Below are 2,962 nucleotides of genomic sequence, written 5' to 3'. Positions count from 1 at the left end.
ACCACCTGCATGACATACCCTCTCGTACTCGTGTTGGTAACACTGTAACTACCCTAAAACCCTACACTGTACTAACACCCTTATAACAACACATTTTACGAGGCTAGTAGTGTTAACAGATAATAACATACATTTATTCACATATATATACTTTATGCTATCTTATCTCGTTTACATGTTCAGGTGTGCCGGTCAGCCTTAAGTAGAATTATAGCTCGACGTTTCACATGGCCCTAAATCACAACATTTATATCTCTAGTGAGAGACACGCTAAAATATTTTTCGGGGACTTAAAATCTAAACTAGGAATATCCCTATCGATGAATAACATGGAAATACCCCAAATATAACACAAAAATGGGGAAAACCTAGGGTTTGAAAAAAGGCCCAACTGGCATACCAGTTCTCAACTAGAAGTCTGATTCCTTAGGGACCAACCAATTGATCGGTTGTTACAAGTTCCCCCAAACCGGCCGAGAGGTTCAGCACTGGGAAACCTAAAATCGATCCTAACACCACAATATAACCCCAGATTCAATAATACCTTCCAAAATACCTGTGTACACTATAATAAATCAAATTCAAATAATAAACCTCATCAATATACATAGAATCTCAAACCTTGCTCACACCTCACTACAACCAACAATTCCAATGCAAAACAGCATAAACAACTCCAATAATACCTTTGTACACAAAATCAAACACCAATAGCTAACTCAGCAACAAAATACCAAAAGTTACACATTAAACTTAATTTAAGCTTAAGAGAAAGAAAAGATAAAGAAGCTAGAGGATGATACCTTAAACTAAAGCACTCAAATCCTATAAAAAAATCCCTGAAATGAGCCAGACCACACCAAACCCTAGTTTTCAACTTGAATAATTGAGAGAGAATAAAATGAGTTGTAGGAGAGGATGAGGTATTTTCTAGATTCCTAAGTTACAACTAATTATACTGACTATAGCTTATTATTTATCTAATTCATTTACATCAGCTCCACTAAGGTAAGAAAAAGCAAATATTAATTAACCAAAAAGACCATAATGCCCCTAGTCAAAGTTCAAAAGTTAAAAACAACCATGGGTAGTTTGGTTATTTCCAAACCCCGTCAATTACCCAATACAACCAAGTCACACATATTGCCCTATTACTAGAAAAATTCCAAACCATATAAAACGTCACTCTCTAATGGCCCAACGTCGCCTTCCACTACAACCGAGCATAATCACAAAAAAATGAGGAATTCACATATATAGCATAATTAATACATGCTGAAGTTAAATAAATCTAGATAATTACACAAATCATAATTAATAATTCAATTTCACAATTAAACCCTAATTATTTAATAATCTAATATATTAAACTTAGGCGGTCATTACAGTTCTAAAGGTGATGGTATTCGTTTCGGGTGGTCTTCTCGCTCGGCTACTTACTCTTAATCTCAAATATCAAATTCTACGAATTCGTCGGCCTATGGCTCAGCTACAGTGAACGTGACGAGTCCGAAATCCTTCAAAGTAAGTTCCTCTCCATTGCTAGTTAAGAAATTAACTCTTGCTTAGATTCGAGAGAAGCATGAGCGTGGCTTGTGTTTTACTTGTGATAAGAAGTATAGTTTTAGTCACAAACGCAAGAATCGGGTATTAATTTTGTGTGGCAACGGATGAGGATAGAGAGGATGAAGTCGCTCCGATTGATGAAGGAGAGTCGGATGATACGAATGTTGATGAAGTGAGTTTGAATGCTCTGTCCAATTCTATTAACCCCAGAATTTTTAGATTACACGCCACTCATGGCAAGGAAACTGTGGAAGTCCTCATTGATATCGACATCAACAATAATTTTATTCAAGAATCTTTAGCTACTCGGTTGAGTCTTGTTAGTGAGGATACAAAGTGCTTCAAGGTTTATATGGGCAATGATAATTCACTACTTTGTTCTAAACTATGTCATAATATTGAGCTATGTTTACAGGGTCACTTATTTTCAGTTGATCTATATGTGCTTCCTATTTGGGGGTTTAATATAGTGTTGGGAATGCCATGGTTTTGTACTCTTGGTCCTTGTTTACATGATCACAAGGCTCTTACCATGGAATGTCAGTGGCAGGGAAATTCAGTTAAGCTTGAAGGGTCTTCAGATTATGCGGCAGCACATCAATTAACTTTTTCTCAATTTCATGCCTTGCTTCAAGAAGGAGATGTTCGAGAAATGTATTGTATTACTGCTGTAACAATAATGATGATCCATCTCTGCCTCAAAATTTTCAACTAGATGCCAAGTTACCTAGTGAGGGGAGAGAAATTTTACTTGAATTTCAAGATGTTTTCATGGAACCTACTCAACTGCCACTATTCAAAAGTATGGATTATAGATTTTTTTTTTTCAACCAGGGTCAGCACCAATAAATGTATGTCCTTATCATTATCCCTATTATCAAAAGGACTCTTGAAAGGCATAAGGTGGAGGATTGGTGATGGGAATGAGATTGATATATTGGAAGACGTCTGGCTTCTAAGACCTAAGACTTTCAAATTATATGATAAACCTCACTTACCGAAGGGTCTCAAAGTTATTAATCTCAAACTAGTCTATGGCCAATGGGACAAAGATTTTATTAAGAGAATTTTTAAAAGTGACAATTCTAGGTGTGAAGAGTCTAAGATGCAAATCTGCTGAAGTCAGAGACTGGGCTCTTGGTAATGGCCGTTGGTGCGTTCGCGGTTATACTCTGGTGCTGCAAGCTTGGTCTCCAAGCGTGGATGGGCCTATTACTTTCAAAATGCTCCGAGTATGGATTCAAATCCATAACCTTCCACATGAATACTTCTCTCGTGATAATGGCGATTTGCTAGGGGGACGGGTTGGTAAGGTGGTTAAGATAGATTTGGAGGAGGACAAATCAGCCACTTGGACTTCTTTCCTTAGGATTCTGGTGGACATTGATGTTCATAA

The sequence above is a fragment of the Cannabis sativa genome, chromosome 6, assembly GCF_029168945.1.
Source record: "Cannabis sativa cultivar Pink pepper isolate KNU-18-1 chromosome 6, ASM2916894v1, whole genome shotgun sequence".
NCBI lineage: Eukaryota > Viridiplantae > Streptophyta > Magnoliopsida > Rosales > Cannabaceae > Cannabis > Cannabis sativa.
Note: the sequence above shows the minus strand (reverse complement) of the source record.